Source organism: Vitis riparia, unplaced genomic scaffold, assembly GCF_004353265.1.
Source record: "Vitis riparia cultivar Riparia Gloire de Montpellier isolate 1030 unplaced genomic scaffold, EGFV_Vit.rip_1.0 scaffold627_pilon_pilon, whole genome shotgun sequence".
Taxonomy (NCBI): domain Eukaryota; kingdom Viridiplantae; phylum Streptophyta; class Magnoliopsida; order Vitales; family Vitaceae; genus Vitis; species Vitis riparia.
In genome coordinates this window covers 104222-125981 of record NW_023269717.1, presented here as the reverse complement: position 1 = coordinate 125981, position 21760 = coordinate 104222, and positions in this window count along the sequence as shown.

Below are 21760 nucleotides of genomic sequence, written 5' to 3'. Positions count from 1 at the left end.
GAAGAATCGAGAGAGGACACTAAGGCAAGCTTCAGGCGGAAGTCATCTGACCACCAGTTCTACTGTCCGCCCCTTAGCTTACCAGGAAGGTTTTGAACTTGTCTCCGTTTGCCTCAACTTTTGCGTTCTCCTTTAAGGTTGGCGCTAAACAGGATTCAACTAACTCACCTTTTATAGGGGTCAAACCGGATTAAGGGATGATGCGACTCATGGTAGCTTAGCTTTAAAGGCGTATCAACAAAATTTATACCTTAAATACTATTACTAAAGTAGCCAAGCTACTATAGCATAGTGGTTCTAGATGTTCACTGGAAGGTTTTCGCAAACACAAGTGATATTCAATTAGGAAAATAGGTGATTTCTTATGGAAGTTAGCTTAAAAGAAGATGAAAATGTTTTAGAGAGATTTAAACTAATTTAAGCTAACATTAAAGACTAAAATGAAAGGGTGTAAAAACAAGTTTCTCAAAGATAAGATAGCTATGCTCTGGCTCTTATGCAATTGGAAATCTCAGGATAGGCTCCTCGTGTTGGGTTGCAACTATGGTGATGCTTGCTTCCCGAACCGGTATGGATTAAGCAAATCAAGTTTTAATCATTTAAAATGACAAAACAGATGGTAGTGAATTTCATTAATGGTTATTCACCTTAGACTTCCTTTGAATGGCTCGTAAGAGATAACTAATGGTCTAAAGCCAAAAGCTTACCAAATATTGGCAACTCAAAGTCATTCCAGGTGATAAACTTACCTTTCAATGGCCATTGAAATTGGTTCTAACGGATTAATGCAAAACTTGGAATTGAAAACCTCACCTTCCAATAGCTCGTAGGAGATAACTAATGGATAGAAATCCAAAAGCTTATCAAGTATTGGCCGTTAGAAGTTGTCCAAAGGAAATAAAAACCAAACTTTGCATTAATGAACCATTAATGAAAAACGACTACCTTACCTTCCAGGTGCAAGAAATTTCCATGGGATTGCATCCAAGCCATCACATAACATCCATACTTTGAGAAACTTAAAGGTTTTTAGCCTCTCATCCTTGGGGATTTCATCCTCCAAGGATGTTTGGCTACTAAGAAAATGAGAAAGAAAAGAGAAAAGAAGCTTCTAAACAAAAGTGCTCTTATAACTTATAAAGTTACAGGTTACAAGATTTTTTTGTCTGAGGCTCTTCACCTCTATTTAAAGACAATAACAAGCTAAATTACAAGATAAAGCCTTATGTCGGCTGAATACAAGGTTACAAAAGGAATTTCCACGAGAAAATATCAAGCTAAAAATATCTAGGAAGTCGGTGGTGCGTGCGTGGAGAAACAGAGGATTTCAAAGGCATTTTCGCAAGGTGCCTAAATCCTCCTTGTGAAATTTCGCAAGGTGGTTTCTTCATGGTGCGAAATGGCAAAATTTCGCACCATGAGGAAAATCCCCTTGCGAAATTTCGCAAGGAGAAATTCACCTTGCGAAATTTTCGCAAGGTTTGATGCAGTTGTCTTCCGAAGGCCATATCTTCCTCATTTCAGCTCCAAATCGTACACGGTTTGAAGAGTTGGATTCTTGACTTCCTGAGCTTTGAAATGGTATATAGTATGTAGAAAATGAACTTCGGGAAGTGCTCCAAAAGTGTGAAAGAAGACTGCAGCTGCTGTCCTCAATTTTCTTCACTCTGTTTTCCTCTTCGCTTCTCTTTGCTTGTGCTCGTGTTTCCACTTGAAATTCAAGCCTGTAAACTTCCAAAATCCTTCCTTTAACTTGTCCAAGTAGCTCCTCCATCATTTGGCATGCTTGAATTGATTCATAAGCTGATAAAAACATGTAAACTTGCCACAAAATGGTTAAAACCAATTACTAAGGACCTTAATGAATTAATTGGGTTAAATGAATATGATTACTACACAAAGGTGCTTAAAACCATTATAATTAGGTCTAAAAAATAGCACTTTTTGGTAGTAATCAGGGAATTGAGCCTGTGGCACCTTACATTATTCTCGAGCTAGAAGAAGAAGAAGAAGAGGTCATGATATCGAACCTGAGATCTGGTTTTAAGGAGAGGCAATGTAAGCACCTCTCTAAGTCGATTGAAGTTGCTTCTCCGCTCGCTAAGAGGACTTGCGTGGAGAGCTCCCAACAAGTGCCGATTTTGGACACTCCCCTGTCGCTGATGCCCCCAGCTGATGTGGCAAGGACTAGCCGTGCACTGATCGTGAGGTCTCCTATTAAAAATTATGCATGCCTAGTATAAGAAAGGATCTCCACCACTCCGACCCCAGACGACGATCATAATGACAAAGACGTCCTAGTTCAGTCTCACGCTCCTAGCTGGGAGAAGATAACGGAATTGTTGAAGCAGGTTCTCTGCTTCACTGAGGCCTAGCCCCCTTTAACTGACATGTCAGACTTTTTTCCGCTCACCCAACGGTTCTTTGTGGATATAGACGACAACCTCCCAATTATCGTCGCAGCCCGGCTACCACAAGGTACTCTAGAATCTGTCATTTCCTGCATTCAGCTGATGCATGATTACATCGCTTTTGAGACGGTGGAAGTGGTAAGCTTTGCTCCTCCTTAGTTTGAGTTTCGTTAGTGTCTAATTTTTAACACTTGCTTCAATGCCATTTAGGTGGTGGTCGACGTCCACAACTTGATGTAGTGGCGAGCTTTGCTCTTCAAGCGGCTGGAGGTTGCTAAGGCTATGAGGGCGTTTATCACTCAATGGGTGGACAACAATGAAGAACTCCGCATCAAGCTAGAATGAGCAGAGAGCGACCTTGTTGCCTCTTAGAAGGCTATTGCAGATGAGGCTGAGTTATTGAAGAAGGTAGAGGAAGAAAGAGAGACGACCAAAGCTGGGACATGTTGGTTGAGCGAGGAAGGGGAGACTGTAGAGGCCAAATTCAGGGGCACCGAATAGGAGAATGAAAGGCACAAGAAATAGATTGAGGAGCTCCGGGTCAGGTTCACTGCTCAGAAGAAGGAGTTAGAGGATGAATATCAGAAGCAAGTTGATGATATGTTCTTTTTTGGCTATCAGTGTTGTATGAAGAAGAATGACATCACCCAAGATGCCCCTAGCTATCCTTCTGATGGCGAAGATGCAGTAGTCAGTGGCCCTACTCAAGGAGATAAAGACCCTATGTAGTTGGGCCCTCTAATAGGCAGTGATTGTACACTTTGATTTTTTCTTTCTTCAATTGCCTTAGCCAGACATGATCTTGTAATGGACCGTTGAGTTTCTATGAATACCTGTTTATTTCTATTCTTGCCTTCGTGCCAATTATACTTTTCTTGGGCCAAACTTATTGATAGTATTGCTTCAAGTTAGACACATTCCAGGGGCGAAGCAGGAGCACTTCATCTAGTGTTTGCAAATGGTATGCCCTTGAGTCCCCGGCCTTGGTTATAATGTAGGGTCCTTTCCAGTTTGCTTGGAGCTTCTCGGCTCATTTTTCAGTCGTGTTCTCAAAGACTCTTCTGAGGACTAAGGTCCCATCTCCGAACGCATGTGGCAAGGCCTTTTTATTGTAGTGGGCAATAGCTCTTTATTGATAGGACGCCATCTGGATGGTTGCATTCCCTTTTACTTCGTCTGCCAAATCCAAGTGTCTTTCAAGCGCTTGATTCTCATCTCTCTGGCCTTGGAAAACCGTCTTAGCTGTGGGCATGTCTACCTTAGTTGGAATGATAGCCTCCATCCCATAAGTAAGAGTGAAGGGAGTGGTCCTTATAGGTTGTCCAGGTCGTACGATAAGCCCATAAAACTCTGGGCAGCTCGTCTACCCATTTTTCTTTGGCTTCTTCTAGCCTTTTCTTTAGCACAACTAGTAGAGTTTTGTTTGTTGCCTCCACTTGTCCATTGCTTTGAAAGTAACAGGGTGTGGAATACAGATTCTTGATTTTTAACTCCGAACAGAAGGTTCTAAAGGCAATGCTATCAAATTAAGGATCGTTATCTGCCACAATCGCTTGTTAGATCCTAAAGCGGCAGACGATGTTTTTTCAAATGAACTTAGAGATGTCCTGGTCTTTGATGCTGGCATAGGCTTCTATTTTTACTCATTTTCTGAAGTAATCAGTAGCTACGAGTAGAAACTTTTTCTAAGCAGCTGCTACGGGTAGGGGTCCAACTATATCCATCCCTCATAGTGCGAATGGCCAAGGGTTTGTGACTAAATCGAGTACTTTGGATGGCATACGAGGAATGGGAGCGTACCTCTGGCATCAATCACATTTTTTGACGTAGTTTTCAGCATCTTGCCTCAATGTAGGCCAATAGTACCCTTATGTGTGAACGTGATGTGCTAAGGTCCGTCCGCCTACATGATCGTTGTACACACCTTCATGGAGTTCAGTCAGGATGTACTGTGCATCCTGCTAGTTCAAACATTTGAGGTACGACCCTCCAAAAGATCGCCTGCAGAGGCTTTCTCCGATTATGGTGAAGTGGGTACCCGAATTTTGTGGGCCTGTTTTTCTTCTTCAGGTAGCTCGCATATCCAGAGGTGTGTCTCTATTTCCCATCCAGTTGATGTCCGTATTACAAGTGCTACAAACTAATGTTGCTGCTATTGAGGATGTAGCCTGGAGGTAGACGAGTAGTAATACTACTTCCTTTACAGGGAGAGTAGCAGTTATTCTGACTAAGGTGTCAACCTTTGTGTTTTCTATGCGAGAGACTCTCATGACAATTCATTTTCTTAATTTGTCTAAGTCAACTTGCACCTTGGACAGGTAACGAGCCATGCGTTTGTCCTTGGCTTTTTATTCTCCTTGGATTTGCCCGATGACTAGTTGGGAATCGCTGCATATTTTTAATTTAGCTATTGATAAGGTGAGGGCGAGATTCAATCCAACCAGGATTGCCTCATATTCAACTTCATTATTAGAGGCAGAGAACCTAAGCCGGATAACCTGTTCTAGTTGTTCCCCGGTTGGTGATTGTAAGCATAGGCCTATCCCAGATCCTGAGGCCCTGGACGCTCCATCCACATGAAGTATCCACCATCCCTCTTCAGGGGAATTTGTGAGCTGGGATGGCTTTTGGGGAACCTCAACTATAAAGTCAGCCATGACCTATCCCTTTATCGCCGGTCTAGGTTGATATTTGATTATGTACTCACTCAACTCTATGACCCATTTTAGTATTCTTCTGGACAGGTCCAACTTATGCAAAACATTTTTGAGTGGTTGGTTTGTGAGTATAGTCACCTGATGGGCTTGAAAGTAGGGACGGAGCTTCTGGGCAGCGCTTTTTAAGGCTAAGGTCATCTATTCCGTCTTGGAGTACTGAGTTTCTGCATCAACCATCGCTTTGCTTACATAGTAGACGAGCCTTTATTCTTTATCTTTCATGTGGCAAAATAGAACAACGTTAACTGCACAATTAGACATTGATAAATACATGTAGAGTTGCTCACCAGGTTGAGGGCTACTTAGAATGGGTGGCTAGGTAAGTTAGTGTTTGATTTCCTTGAATGCTTGTTCGCAATCACCTGTTCACCCGGTTGCGTTTACCCCCTTTAATGTGAGGAAGAAAGGCTTTAGCTTGTCTGTAAAATGGTCTATGAACTGTCCTAGCACAGCTAGGCAGCCCGTGAGGCGTTGCAGCTCCTTCTTACTACTTGGGGCAGGCGTCTCCATGATAGCTCTTATTTGGTCTAGATTGACTTCTATTCCTCTTTGTGTTACCATGAATCCTAGGAATTTGCCTACGCTGACACCAAAGGTGCACTTGGCTAGGTTGAGCTTCATGTTGTATGCTTTCATGAGGCGAAATGTTTTCTCCAAGTGCAGGGCATGTTCGCTCTTGGTTTTGCTTTTTACCACAATGTCATCAATGTATACCTCCACGGTCCGACCAATTAGTGGTTTGAAAATCTTTGTCATCGGCCTTTGGTAGGTAGCTCCAGTTTTTTTTAGTCCAAATGGCATGACCTTGTAGTAGTACAATCTGTGCGGTGTCACAAAGGCGGTTTTTTCCTCATTTGGTTGGAACATAAGGATTTGGTGGTACTCGGAGAAAGCATTTATGAAAGAGAACATCCCCTGTTTGGAAGTGGAGTCAACTATTTGATTATTTGGGGCAATGGGAAGCTATCCTTTGGGCAAGCGTCATTTAGGTTAGTGTAATCGACACAGACTCACCACTTTCCCTCATTTTTTGGAACAACCACTACGTTCGCCAACCAATTTGGATACTCTACTTCTTTGATGAATCTGACTGTTAGCAACTTGTCCACCTCGGTCTGGATGATCTTCTGCCTGTCCAGATGGAAGCGTCGGACCTTTTGGTGAAAGAGTCACGAGGAAGGTGAAACATTGAGCCGATGTGAGGGTATCGATGGGTGGATTCCGAGCATATCAGAGTGAGTCCATGCGAAGACATCTTTATTCTACTGAAGCACGCCTTCGAGTATTCTTAACTCTTCTAGTGATAGGAGGGAGCTAGCATAAGTAACGTGATCACTACTATATGAGGGACATAAGGTTTGGAGTGGGTTAGCCGCCGACGGATCTCTTTCCACCGAACTTTGTAATTGTTATTGTTCCTCTGTATTTGCCGATTTCATGAGCGGCTCACCGCTGCTCGGAGAAATGGACTCAAGTACCACTTCATAACACTGACATGCGACCAACTAACTACCAAAAAGATTGATTTTTCTGTCATCGGTGAGATAGCTTACCATCTAATGATATGTAGAGGTGATGACCTTCATGTTGTGGAGCCATGTACATCCTATAATGGCGTTAAAAGGGGACAAATCCTCCACCATTGAGAACTGCACATTCTGGGTGACTAGACCAGCTTGGATGGGTAACATGACATTTCCCAAGGAAGTTGTTGATGCCCCGTTGAATCCAGACAATATCCGTCCGGGATTTTCCAAGGTGGATGGTGAGAGACCCATTTTCCTATATGCCGACATTTGCAAAAGGTCAGCTAAGCTTCCCGAATCGATCAAAACTCTCCTTACATCAAAGTCACTTATCCCTAGCGTTAGGATTAGGGCATCCTCGTGTGGTCATAATACCTGGTTGGGGTCTATTGGTGGGAAAGTGATTATTCCGTCTATTAGGCAAGTGCCCCTACTTGTCAAGCTGTGTTGGATGGAGCCAACCTGCTCTCTTACGGAGGCTACTCAAAGCAATCTTTTTTTTTTCGTCTAGAATTGTATTTCTCGTCAACAGGGCCCCCATGGATGTAGTTAGTCACAACTCTAGGGATTATTATGGTTTAAGGGACCTGGATGATCTAATCATGGGTTGTTTCCCTTCGTCTTCCATTTGGGTGGATATACTGTTTTAAGTGCCCTGCCCTGATTAGTCTTTCCATTAAGTAGTGGAGACTTCTGCATTGCTCTGTGGTGTGGCCATGATCTTTATGATAGGTACACTTTCTGCTCCGGTCTCACTTGGTCGGATTTGTTTTAATTGGTTATGGCCATCTGAAATCAAACATATCCCAGATCATGGGGAGGAGTTTTTAGTATGAGATGTTGAGGGGGGTTAGGCCAGCTTGGCTTGGTTGTCTATTCCACCCTTTTCCATCTTGCCTCAATTGGTTTAAGGGCTTAGAGCTTCCAGCATGGTCATTTCTGGTAGGCCAATTGGTGACCAGGACCTACTGGGTAGTTGCGTGGACGTCGTTCTCGAGCATGGAGTATTTGTTTGCTCACTTGAATAAATCGTCCATTGTTGATGGCGATTTTTTGGCGAGAGACTCGAAGAAGGGCATACCTAGGCAGATGCTCCTTTTAAAGATTTGTAGAATGGAGTCCATGTTGTAGGACTCTACTTGGAGCATGGCCTGTCTGAACCGCTTCACGAATTCTCTCAAAGATTCATTCTCCTGCATTTTTATGTTTTGCAGGGTACTTATATTTTTCTTGTGTTGTGCCGAACATAAGTTGTGTCCAACGAAGGCTTCTGACAAATCCCAGAAACTATTTATGGAGTTCATTGGGAGGCAGTGAACCATGAAAGAGCCTGGCCATGGAGGCTGGTTGGAAAGACCTTGCATAACAATGCGGCATTCCCTATGTCAAGGGTGATGAGTTGTCTGTAATGCATGATATGGTCAAATGGATTGCTGGTTTCCTCGTATGTCATGAATTTCAGTACCACGAATCCTCTTGGGGGCTCATAATTGATGATGTAAGAGCTAAAAGATGTGGAGAGCATGTCATCCAGCTGCCTGCTGACAGAGTCGAGGGGACCTCGGTCTATCAGAGCCCCTACTTATTATTGTGTTGTCGAATAGGGAGGCCAGTCTGATATGACTATCGCGGCCAAGGGACCAAGGCAGACCTCCTGGGCTGCTACCACACGTGTCAGGATCTTTGATGCTTATGAACAAGTGACAAACCAATGTGAAGGTGTACTTCTTTCATAGTGGATAAACATTCACTTCTTTATGAGGAGCCCAATCCATATATATGTTTTGGCGTGACATTGAATCCATGATATGTATGTTACATTGCAAAGCATCTGGCCTAAGAAATTCAAGGACAAAGCTACACATTCCCCTCGGTTCTGCCTTTGAGGGAGAAGACTAGAAGAGCAACACCTTCTCCATCGATGGTGGTTTCCTAGTGGTAATGAGCTTGTTGTGGTTTGAGAATGGAAACTTGTTCCCCTCTGGGCCATAGAACACGACGACCTTCTCCCCCAATAAGGAGTTCTGGAACACAATTGGGGAGTATTTCATCATTCTATCATTTATAAATCTTGCAGGGTTAGCATTTTTGCTTCCTAACAAATTCTAAGGTTTCCCCGATGATGGGCCATCCCAGTTTACCCGACGAAAGCTTTAAATAGGCGGATTTGCGTCTACTAACAAGGAAGATTATACAGAGAGACACAAAGAGGACTGTAAGGTGCTGAAGGTATGAGAAAAGATCCTTGGCTACCACATAATGATGATAATGAATAAAAAAGTAGGCTATGAAAAAGGCTCAGGCATCTTTTGGCCGATATCTCCAAGAACTGAATAGAAGTAGTGAAAAAACATGATTGAGATTACCATGTTAATTAAGGAAAAAGATCATTTAATAGTTAATGAAAAAATATTTTGAATCTACTTTATGATTCCAACTCACTGTGTCATGCACTTAGCATGTATCCTTTAACTTTTTTATTTTCATTTTTTATTATTATTATGGTATTTGCCTTATATTTGATTAAATATAATATAATATAGGATAAGGAGCTAAATAAGGTATTTTTATTCTATATTAGTAACTAATCTCCAATCGACATGCGTCACCTTTTAAGCGAAAAAATTGTCATGATTAAACCACATCATCACATTACAATAAAAAAATCTCCATAATTAAATGAAAAATAATGTTATATTTAAAATAAAATTAACATAAAATTATACTCTTATTAGAATTTATAATTACTTTATACTTATCTTGCTTTTTTCATATGGTGGTTTTTTTCAATTCTAAAAAAATCATTATTTTAAGTTAACTCTCATTTTTTTTATTTGTCAACAATTTTTAGATCTTAACTTATTTTATAATTTTAGTTTAATTTTTTTTATATAAATTTAATCTTTCTCAATTTATATTAACATATTATTTGGTTAATTTTCTTCTAGGTTCTTCCCAACTTCAAGATTTTTATTTTATTTTATGAGATGACAATTACATGTCTTATCAATACTTCTTACTTTTCGTGCCCAGTTGGGTATTTTAATAAAAAATATTTATAAATCCTATGACCTCATACTAGCGTAGTAAAGCTACTATAGTATAGCAGCTCTAGGGTCGAACTCTGGGATGGGTTTTCATTCTACCAATGATAGACTTAAGATTAGAAATTGAATCTGATGATTTCCTTTTTCAAAAACTTAAGGTTTAAAAGAAAATAAAATTTGTTTTGAAAGTGGTGTGTGGAACTAAACTAATATAGAACTAGGTAAAAGTGGAAGAAAGAAACTCTCCCGGAGCTAGAGGTTGCTAGGATCAAGTTCAGAATGCGAAGTGGGAAATTCTGGATTTTTCTTCTCGTATTGGGGACAACAACATAAAGGATGGTTGTTTCTCGAACCGGTATAGGTTTAACAATGAAGGTTTAATCCATAAAAAGTCAATAGAAATGGTAGTCAAGTTCCATTAATGGCTTTAGACACTATGGGTCTTCACCTTGAGCCACTTTCCAATGGCTCGTACATGATAACTAATGGTCTGATGTGGATCTAGCAATAAGTATCCACAGAGACCTAAAGCTTACCATGTATTGGCCATTCAAAGTGATTCTAAGGGATTTAAAGGAAAACTTTAGATTGAAAAGCCATTTATGAACTCCAACTACCTATATTTAATGCACGAGAGTTTTCCACTTTTGCATCTGGACTTTTCACCTAGCTTTCTTCACCCCAAGAAACCAAAGGTTTAGCCTCTCATCCTCTGGGAAAACATCCTCAGAGGTTGTTTCGCTTCCAAGAAAAAGAAAATAGAATATAGTAGAGAGAAAAGGAAAGCAAAAAGATCCCTGTATTTCACTAAGTGTAAAATATACAATATATGTTTCGAGAGATGATTTCCACCCCTCTTATAGTGTTTACAAAGCAAAGCCTGTGATTGGCTAATTACATGGATAAAAAAGGAATTTACATCAAAAAATACAAAAGAAAAGATCTCATGTGGAGTCAGCAGAACAGAGGAGATTTCGCACCAAAGTCGCATGGGCTGGTGCGAAATTCGCACTTGCTTGGGCTGGTCGTGCGAAATTCGCACTTGCATGGGCTGCTGGTGCGAAATTCGTACTTGCATGGGCTGCTGGTGCGAAATTAGTCTCTCAGCTTGATGCAGTTGTCTTCCGAAGGCCATATCTCCCTCATTTCAACTCTAAATCATACACGGTTTGAAGCGTTGGATTCTTGACTTCCTGAGATTTGAAATGGTATATAGCATGTATAAAATGGACTTCGGGAAGTACTCCAAAAGTGCGAAGGAAGACTGCAGCTGCTGTCCTCTGTTTTCTTCACTCTGTTTTCCTCTGTTTTTCCTCTTTGCTTCCCTCCTTTACTTGGCTTTTCTTAATGATCCAAAAAGCTATCAAAATACTAAAACTAGCCACAAATATGATTAGAAGTCATTGCTAGGTCCTTAACATGCCAATTGGAATAAAAATGGAGAACTACTACACAAAAGTGCTTAAAACATAATGAATTAAAGGCGCAAAATAGTACTTTTTGGGTAGTAATCACTCTCCCCAACTGACACATTGCTAGTCCCTGAGCAATGAAGGGAAGAAAAAGAAAGAAAAATAGATAATTTAATATTTTATAGAATCATGCTGATCACTCCAAAAAATAATCAAGTGGCATGATTGGATCAAACTCTCACATGGCAAGTCAAGGATATAAAACTCAATCATCAACAAGAGTCATCAAATAACTTACCTATCACAACATACAAAGAGTGGGCATTATGCAAATTTGAGTATCAAAATAATTTCCACTCCCAAAGGACCAACTCTTAATTTTCCACAAAAATCTAAGTGTTAAGGTGCTTAGTTTCCAATTATAGTATGTCAAACTATATTCTCCCCCCAACTAAGGTTTTTCTCTAACTTTAGCAACACTAACCCCCATATAAAAGGCTAAGAACACACCTCTTTTTCGCTTTTTATATATATATATATATACTCCACCCATCCACCCATGTAACAAGCAGTGAGGTCAGTGACTCCCAACCAATGAAGGCTTAGGGCACCAGGCTTCAAAGATTTTCACCATATACTCCTCGGACCTTGCTCGGGTTTCAAAGCAAGTGAAGCAAAATTTTTTTTCATAAGACACATTGGCCTTTTATAAGGTGTCCCAACACTAATAGAATGAGGTTAAAGGCACCAAGTCGAAAATTTCCTAAGTTTAGGGGGTGAGAAAGTTTTCCATCTTATAACTGGAATCTAATGTGTTCAGTGTGTGAAAAGATTAGAGTGGAAGACTTAAGATTGAAATCAAAAGGAGCTTCAACAATTTATCAACTTTAATAAGCATAATACAAACTCTGAGATTATGACAATAAGATAAGAATTTAATTTCTCCCATTTACTTTTGAGGATTTATCTTTGAGAAACAAAGAGAGTTTGCAAAAAAATTTGTTAGAAAAATAACTTAACCAAAAATCCAACAAATTACTTCCTCAACTCTCCCCCTAACTAGGATGAACATTGTCCCCAATGTTCCCAAAGCAAGTGATAATAAAAGGGAGGAAGTGATACCTCTTGATAGTAAGGGACTCTGAATGGACAGGAGAAACCACATGGAGCTGGTGGCAAAAGACCGAGGTGCTGCTGAATCTCACGGAGAATGAGAGTCTGCTGGTCCTGCCGAAGCTGGAAGTGGTCCATCCGCTCCATAATAGCCGTCTGAGTAGTGGTCAGAGTCTGGAAAGAAGCAAGCAAGTCATGATACTCTGCACCAGGGATAGTAATGGGCGGCTCTGGGATAGGAGGAACAGCTGGTGGGGCATCAGACGATGTTGCCTCTGGTACGGGCTCCGAGGGAGCTGAAGTGGACGGAGCAAATATAGATGGTAAGGGCTGTGGAGGAACTTCCCTTGGCTCGGGAAGTTCTGGGGAATGCTGATGGAGCAATACCTGATTCCATTGGTCAAGAGAGAAGCTCTCTCGACAATGGCGACTGGTCTCAAAATGAGGGTATGCAGGGAAACCCATATGTGCCATAACATGGCATAGGAGCCGAGGGAAAAGTAAAAGAATGGTGTCTGCCCTCGTAAGACGCCGCTTATGCACCTTCTCCTCAAAATGGAGGAGGGCGGCCATAATCAAATGATGGGGGCCAAAGTAGTAGACCTCAGAGATACGAAATAACGCCTCAAGAATGGCCCCTCGCCTCTGCACTCTATGCTGAAGAGGAAAAAGATTGGTGCAAAGCACCACATCAACTAGGAGCATCCCAGGGGAAGCTCCTTCCTCATAATGATCCTATCTGAAGATGCCCCGCGAGATAGTATACGAACCATGTCCCACTCAGAAAGTGGGGCCCAACGTTTAAATGCAGCGGGATCTGCTGGTGCATAAGGGATATGGAAAGCCTCGGCAATCTGTCTAGCCCCCAAAATACCCTGGCGTCCATTAATGGTAAAAAGGATCGAGGCAGGTATCGGGACTCCACGAGTAGTCATAGACTGGTAAAAGTCTAAAGCTACTCGAGGATAAAAGAACTGTGGTGGAGTCATAAAAGGTACAAGATGGTACCTCTCAAGTAGGTGGTATGAATCCCCCAACTCAGGCTGCTGTCGCAAAAAAAGAGTGATCAAAATATTCCTCGACATGGAATGCTCTCTATCGAAAATCGGAGTTGCCCTCAATGGGCGAGCTGGCAAGGATAGGGCGCCTGGTGGGAGGAGGCTGAGACTGTGAATCTCGAGGTGCTCTGGAGGACTCTTTTGGCTCTGAAGTCTTGGCCTTCTTTATAGGAGGACTCCTTGGTGGAATCTAAGTAGGGGCCAAAGGCGTGGCAGCTGCTCTCCTCGTATGGTATTTGCTCTGGGGAGCAGAATCAGGTAAATGTGGGGGTGCATCTAGCGGGGCCCGCACAGGGGCAGCTCTATGACTGCTCTAGGGAGCTGAGGTAGAGCCTCCTTGGGTCTTAGCCATAAAGGAGCAAAGAAATGAGGCTCAGAGGCTTGGGGTTGGGAAGGGTAGGGATGAAGAATCTCAAAAATTCGCACAAGGGGAAGGGTGGTGCGAATTTCGCACAAGAGGAATGGGTAGTGCGAATTTTGCACAAGAGGAATAGTGTTGTGCGAATTTCGCACCATGCACTATTCACTCTCCTAAAATGCGAAATTGGATTCTTTCAAATGGCAAAAATTTTTGGTTTTTGAGGATGGGAAATGCTGGTTGAGGTAGGAAAGGGATTTTTCATGGTGGCTAAGCTTGGAAATGGGAGCTTTACAAAAAGAGAATGGAGAATTTTGAAGCTCCCATAGCGGCGGAAATGGGTTTCTTATGAAGAAACCATGGCTTTGAATCCTTAGCTTGAGGTTTTGGATTTGAAAAATCAAGGTTGGGATTGGTTTAGGGATGAATTTGGAGTGTTGAGTGAAGAAATGAAGGGTTTTTGATGGTGGAAGGAGGAGAAAAAGCTGAAAATGGAAGGCACGGGCTGTTGTGAATAGTGATGTGCCGCGGCTATGGGATGTAGCTCTTGAAATGGCCTTCCATGGTGGGATTGAGGATGGGGGATGATGAAGGAGAGGACCTTGTGGATGGAAATGAGTGATCGGAAGAGAGGTGTTGAGAGAATTGAAAAAGAACAAGCTTAGACTTGAAGAAGAGAAAACGACTTTTAAAGAACAAATGCGAATTTCGCACAAGGTGATGGGTAGTGCGAAAATTTTCGCATTCCTGTGGTTTTCCAAGACCGAGAGCACGCTTTTTTTGAAAATAGTCATAAAGGCAATTTCTCACAAGGTTCGCATTGCTGTGCATTTTCGCACTGAGATTTTAGGTAGGGACCGAGAGCATGTTTTTTGGAAAATGCTCACAAAAGTGAATTCGCACAAAGGGGGTAGGTGGTGCGAATTTCGCACCAGAGAATTGGGTGGTGCGAATTTCACTGTGTCTTGGCTTTTTTCCCCTGTTTTCCCTTGTTTTCCCCTTGACTTCATTCTTCAAGCTTTCCTACCTGCATGTTAACACAAAAACCAATTCAAACCACATTAGAATGAAATTAAAGTCAAAAATAAAAATCAAAACATGCATAAACACAAGAAAAACACTAGATTAAACTAAAATCAACTTAAAAGGAAACAAAAAGAGGATGAACTTTTTAGTCTTTGAAGAGACTAAGTTCAACCATGAACTGAGTGTTTTCATGTTAGAGGTGGATCAAGGAGGATGAATTCCTCCTTGTCTCAGGAAAATGATTCCATATAGGGCTTGAGACGATGCCCATTCACTTTAAAAGTTCGAGTGCTATTGGTGTTGAGTAGTTCCACTACTCCATTTGATTGCACGTCATGAATTATGAAAGGACCCGTCCACCTTGATTTCAATTTTCCCGGAAAAAGATGAAGTTTAGAGTCATAAAGCAAGACTCTTTATCCCTTGGTAAAATTATTCTGATTTACCAACTGATCATGTCATTTCTTCAACCTCACTTTTGCAATTTTTGAATTGAGGTAAGCATCATTCCTCATTTCCTCCAATTCGTTCAAATCCAAACATCTCTTTAACCCGGCTCTTGTCAAATCCATGTTGAGCTTCTTGATTGCCCACCATACTTTATATTCAACCTCCACTGGGAGATGGCACACTTTGCCATAAACAAGGCGATAAGGAGACATTCCAAGAATGGTCTTATAAGCGGTCCTATAAGCCCATAATGAATCCAAGAGCTTAATAGACCAATCCTTCCTATTCACATTCACCACCTTCATTAGTATATTCTTGATTTCCCGGTTGGCTAACTCAACTTGGCCACTTGTTTGAGGGTGAAAAGGTGTAGCTACCTTGTGCTTGACCCCATATTTGGCTAGAAGAGTCTCAAAAGGCTTGTTGCAAAAGTGGGTTCCTCCATCACTGATAATGGCCTTAGGCACTCCAAATCTTGAAAAGATGTTCTCCTTGAGAAATTTGAGAACCACCTTATGATCATTGCTCCTACATGGGATTGCTTCTACCCACTTAGAGACATAATCCACTCCCACCAAAATGTAAGAGTGTCCAAATGACATTGGAAATGGTCCCATGAAGTCTATTCCCCAAACATCAAAGACATCCACTATCAAGATGGGGTTCAAGGGCATCATATTCCGGCGTGTTAGCTTCCCAAGCCTTTGACACCGATCGCATCCCTTGCACATAGAGTGGGCATCCTTGAAAAGAGAGGGCCACCAAAAACCTGATTGGACCACTCTCATGGCTGTTTTCTGGGAAGCAAAATGACCTCCACATGCACTATCATGACAATAGGATAGAATTCCTGATTGCTCTTGTTCAGGAATACATTTCCTTATGATTTGATCCGCACAATATTTGAAGAGAAAAGGCTCCTCCCAATAATAGGCATGAATCTTAACAAAGAAATGCTTCTTGTCTTGGCCACTCCACTCACTTGGAACTACTCCAGTAACCAAGTAATTTGCAATGTGAGAATACCATGGAGCTACCTCTATTGACATGAGAGACTCCTCAGGGAAGTCATCATTGATAGGTAGACCATGTGAGTCATGTGCTATCACAAGTCTTGACAAGTGGTCAGCTACCACATTTTCTACTCCCTTTTTATCCCGGATTTGGAGATTGAATTCTTGAAGCAAAAAGATCCATCTTATCAATCTTGCCTTGGCATCTTGCTTGGTTAGCAAGTACTTCAAAGCAGAATGGTGATGCGACTCATGGTAGCTTAGCTTTAAAGGCGTATCAACAAAATTTATACCTTAAATACTATTACTAAAGTAGCCAAGCTACTATAGCATAGTGGTTCTAGGATCGTTCACTGGGAAGGGTTTTCGCAAACACAAGTGATATTCAAATTAGGAAAATAGGTGATTTTCTTATGGATGTTAGCTTTAAAAGAAGATGAAAATGTTTTAAAGAGATTTAAACTAATTTAAGCTAACATTAAAGGCTAAAATGAAAGGGTGTAAAAACAAGTTTCTCAAAGATAGGATAGCTATGCTCTGGCTCTTATGCAAATTGGAAATCTCAGGATAGGCTCCTCGCGTTGGGGTTGCAACTATGGTGATGCTTGCTTCCCGAACCGGTATGGATTTAGCAAATCAAGTTTTAATCCTTTAAAATGGCAAAACAGATGGTAGTGAATTTCATCAATGGTTATTCACCTTAGACTTCCTTTGAATGGCTCGTAAGAGATAACTAATGGTCTAAAGCCAAAAGCTTACCAAATATTGGCAACTCAAAGTCATTCCAGGTGATAAACTCACCTTTCAATGGCCATTAAAATTGGTTCTAACGGATTAATGCAAAACTTGGAATTGAAAACCTCACCTTCCAATAGCTCGTAGGAGATAACTAATGGATAGAAATCCAAAAGCTTATCAAGTATTGGCCGTTGGAAGTTGTCCAAAGGAAATAAAAACCAAACTTTGCATTAATGAACCATTAATGAAAAACGACTACCTTACCTTCCGGGTGCGAGAAATTTCCATGGGATTGCATCCAAGCCATCACATAACATCCATACTTTGAGAAACTTAAAGGTTTTAGCCAACCATCCTCTGAGGAAAAGTCCTCAGAGGCTGTTTGGCTACTAAGAAAATGAGAAAGAAAAGAGAAAAGAAGAAAAACAGAGCTTTATATTTCTAAGTTAATGTACAGAGGATCGATCACCCAAATCCTATCTCTCTTCCAATCCAATCTCCCCCGTCCTGGAGGTGTTGTGCACCTCTATATATAGCAAAATTACAAGATAAAGCCTTATGATGGCTGAATACAAGGTTACAAAAGGAATTTACATGAGAAAATATCAAGCTAAAAATATCTGAGAAGTCGGTGGTGCGTGCGTGGAGAAATAGAGGAGATTTGGCATTTTCGCAAGGTGAATTTCTCCTTGCGAAAATTTTGCAATGTTGCGAAATGGCAAAATTTCGCATCGTGAGGAAAATCCCCTTGCGAAATTTTGCAAGGAGAAATTCACCTTGCGAAATTTTCTCAAGGTTTGATGCAGTTGTCTTCCGAAGGCTATATCTTCCTCATTTCAGCTCCAAATTGTACACGGTTTGAAGCATTGGATTCTTGACTTCCTGAGATTTGAAATGGTATATAGCATGTAGAAAATGAACTTCGGGAAGTTCCCCAAAAGTGCGAAAGAAGACTGCAGCTGCTGTCCTCTGTTCTCCTCTTCGCTTCTCTTTGCTTGTGCTCGTGCTTCCACTTGAAATTCAAGCCTGTAAACTTCCAAAATCCTTGCTTTAACTTGTCCAAGTAGCTCCTCCATCATTTGGCATGCTTGAATTGATTCATAAGCTGATAAAAACATGTAAACTTGCCACAAAATGGTTAAAACCAATTACTAAGGACCTTAATGAATTAATTGGGTTAAATGAATATGATTACTACACAAAGGTGCTTAAAACCATTATAATTAGGTCTACAAAATAGCACTTTTTGGTAGTAATCACACCCCCCAACCGACTCATTGCTAGTCCCTTAGCAATGGAGGAGATAAAAACTAAGTAAACTATAATAATATACATAAAAGAGATCATGCAAATCACTCCAAAAAATGATATGAGTGGCATGATGGACATCCATGGATCAATAAAGATGTGAAACTCAACCTATAATAAGAGTTGTCAAAGCATTCACTTGATCATAGAGTACAAAGAATGGATATTATGCAAGTTTAAGCATCAAAAGAATTTCCACTCTCAAAAGATCCAAATCAAATTCTTCCACTAAAAGCTAAGTGTTAATGTGATTAGCTTCCGAGTATAGTATGGATAACTATCATCTCCCCCCAACCTAAGTCTTTCTTTAAGCTTAGCAAAATTAACCATCTCTTGATAGGCTAGGAACGCACCTCTTATTCACAATTCTTTTCACTTACTAAACTTAACCAATTCACCCATGTAACAAGCAGAGGATCGGTGACTCCCAACCAATAAAGGCTTAGGGCACCAGGCTTTAAAGGCTTTCGCCACCCCTTCGGACCATGCTCAAGTTTCAAGGCAAGCAAAGAAGTTTGTTCTATATTTTTTTTTTCTTTTTCTTTTTCTTTTTCTTTTTTTCTATTTTTTCAAAGACTCATTGGTCTTTATGAGGTGTCCCAACACTATTAAAGAGATGTTAAAGGTGTCAAATTATGATTTCTCAAGCTTAAAGGGTGAGATAGTTTCACATCTTATAACCAGAATCTAATGTATGTGTGTGCGAATAGCTTAAGGTGGAAGAGATAAGTTTGCATGCAATGGGAGTTTCAACAATTCATCAACTTTTAGAAGAGCATAATACAAACTCTAAGACTCATGTAATCAAGTTGAAACTCGACTTCTCTCATTTAATTTTGAGAGTTAATCCTTAATATCCATGGAGTTTAAAGCAAAAATTTTAAAAATTTAAAAAAGTAGCTAATTTAACTAAGTATGATAAAAAATTAAACTAATACTTACTTCCTCATCTCTCCCCCCAACCGAGATGAACATTGTCCTCAATGTTTGAATCGAAAATAAGGAGGAAGGAAGTGGTACCTCATGTGATGTGGACTTGGGGTTGAGAAGGTTGAACCACCTATTTCAAAATTCAAAAATTGAATGAGAGAGGAATTTATACTAAATATTTACAAAAATGATGAGTGGGCCCCACTTTGAGCAGCTGAGGACAAGGCTCAAAGGGTCCATGCCATGATGGTATACTCATATAAGTTGCAATGGCATTTGAATGTAGCTTGCAGGGGTGTTAAAATTGGAGATAAAAAAACATGAAGAAAAAATTTCGCAAGGTGAAAATTCACCTTGCCAAATTTTCGCACTGGTTACTCCCCTTGCGAAAGTGCAATCCCGAGAGGTTGCATTTTGCATCTTGCCAAAATGTGCATTTCGCAAGGTGAAATTCACCTTGCGAAATGGGGTTTTAAGCTTGGACTTAGATATATTTCTCCCCTATTTCACCTTTTTCTCCACATTTGTGAGCTTGTGAGCTTTCGTACCTGCATGAACACTTCAAAACTCATCTTAAAAACATATTAAAACTAAATTAAAGCTAAGAATTCAAACCAAAACATGCATAAATTTAAAAAACATAGAATTTAAATGAAGCTGATAGCATGTACCCCAAAAAGAAGATGAACTATTTAGCTCATCCTCACTCACACACCCACTTCATGCTGAATTCCCCCTGGATCCCAAACAAAATTGGCATCCTTCCCATTTGGTCCAAGGGAATTCGTTTCTCTTCTCTTCCCTGGAGAAGTGGATGCTTTAAAGGGTTCAGGTAACCCTTTATCATCTTGAACCTTATGATTTTCAATGAAAGGTTGGTCCATAGAGTTGTCATAGCAATCCCCCACCAAAGTGTCGATCATCAACACTTTCCTTGATCTTTTTGCATTGGTTCCTTGAAGGTTATGGTGGGGTTGAGGAGGAAGCTTCCTTTTCCCCCTTGCTATGTCGAGATTGGTGAGCTTCTCAATGGAGTCTTTAATTTTTTCTATCCTTAATGATAGATCATTATAAACCTCCTCCATTCTTACATTTATTGAACTCTCCAAATTATCAATCTTTTCATTAAGATGAGAGTTGATCTTTTGTTGCTCACCTACAAAGTCCTCCATGACTTTGCTTATCTTCAAAATGGCTTGCTCCAATGAAGATGTACTCATTGATGGTTGAGGTTGAGGTTGGGTTGTAAGGTTGGGATGGTTATTCCAACTTGAGGTGTAGGAGCTTTGGTAACCGCGCATTTCTCTCATAGTTGGAATGGTAGGGCACTCCCCTACCGTATGCTCATATGAATCATCTCCATTCAAAGCATACTTACTACCCCATTGGCTTTGTTGAACTTGCCTTTTCCCCAATTCAATCCGATCCCTCATGGATAGGTATGCGAATTTGTCATTCGGTTGATGTTGAGGTTGGCTTGTAAGGTTGGGATGGTTTACATACTCAAATGAAGTTGGCATGGCTTGTGGTTGTGCTTCAGTATGCACATTTCTCAATTCAAACTCTTCTATCGTTCTAGCCATAGATGCTAGCTTTGCCTTCATGCTCATGTCTTCATTCAAAGCATTCTTACTACCCCATTGGCTTTGTTGAACCTGCCTTTTCCCTAATTCAATCCGATCCCTCATGGATAAATATGCAACTTTGTCCTTCTCATGATCATAATGAGAGCTTTGATCTTCATGTGGAATTTCCATTTCTAAAAAAAAATGATATTCAACTAAGGCCCTTTTCTTCAACTTGTACCAGGGTTCCTTCTTGGTCTCGAATCCAACAAGGAATGCACAAATTTAAATTAAAACAAAAATAAAAGAAAAGAGAATAAAAAATTTAACTAAATAAAAACTAAACTAAAAAAAAATTAGAAGAAAACTCCCCGGCAACGGCGCCATTTGATGCGACTCATGGTAGCTTAGCTTTAAAGGCGTATCAACAAAATTTATACCTTAAATACTATTACTAAAGTAGCCAAGCTACTATAGCATAGTGGTTCTAGGATCGTTCACTGGGAAGGGTTTTCGCAAACACAAGTGATATTCAAATTAGGAAAATAGGTGATTTTCTTATGGATGTTAGCTTTAAAAGAAGATGAAAATGTTTTAAAGAGATTTAAACTAATTTAAGCTAACATTAAAGGCTAAAATGAAAGGGTGTAAAAACAAGTTTCTCAAAGATAGGATAGCTATGCTCTGGCTCTTATGCAAATTGGAAATCTCAGGATAGGCTCCTCGCGTTGGGGTTGCAACTATGGTGATGCTTGCTTCCCGAACCGGTATGGATTTAGCAAATCAAGTTTTAATCCTTTAAAATGGCAAAACAGATGGTAGTGAATTTCATCAATGGTTATTCACCTTAGACTTCCTTTGAATGGCTCGTAAGAGATAACTAATGGTCTAAAGCCAAAAGCTTACCAAATATTGGCAACTCAAAGTCATTCCAGGTGATAAACTCACCTTTCAATGGCCATTGAAATTGGTTCTAACGGATTAATGCAAAACTTGGAATTGAAAACCTCACCTTCCAATAGCTCGTAGGAGATAACTAATGGATAGAAATCCAAAAGCTTATCAAGTATTGGCCGTTGGAAGTTGTC